Below are 678 nucleotides of genomic sequence, written 5' to 3'. Positions count from 1 at the left end.
TATGTTAGCATTATTATTAACTATATCTGTATTGTACATTTGTTCCACATTATCAAGGGAATGATGGCACTGTCAAATACTGTGATACACAACGGAAAATATTACTGTACTGTGATGACATTGATACTGATTTTGTAGATATAGAGTTATAGGTGTTGTAGGATATTGATTAGTTGAGGCCATGCTTTTAGACCAACTGATAAAAGTTGGCAGGGGAGCTACTTATATTTTTGACAAAAAAAGGTAATAGAGGCAGGTGGGCGAAAGTATTTTCATGGTTATATTAGAGTTTTTGGTAAAAATCACATTACAGGAATTCTCTGTATAGTTCTTGTTTTAACCTTTAAAGGACATACCATCTTGTGATCTGACACTGGTAGTGGTGCATAAGCTTATGACACAGTCACTTTTATTACCTCTTAATTCAGTTCCCACAAAATAATAGTGTATTTTAGGAAGTTACAGATAAAAGGGTACATTGAGACTTGAAAACATTACATTAATTTTACAGCATCCACTGAACACTAGGTACAGTTTTGGTGAACTCACTTGAGCATGCCTAAGTATAGTGTGCAATGTCTTTTTAGTAGTTAAATCACCAGTTTCTGACGGGAGTCCGTATCTGAACCAAAAGCAATCTTTAGTCCTTGCAGTCATACTACAAAGAAACCCCCCCCC

The sequence above is a fragment of the Penaeus monodon genome, chromosome 23, assembly GCF_015228065.2.
Source record: "Penaeus monodon isolate SGIC_2016 chromosome 23, NSTDA_Pmon_1, whole genome shotgun sequence".
Lineage (NCBI taxonomy): Eukaryota > Metazoa > Arthropoda > Malacostraca > Decapoda > Penaeidae > Penaeus > Penaeus monodon.
The sequence above is the reverse complement of the archived record's forward strand: the minus strand, read 5'-3'. Positions refer to the sequence as shown.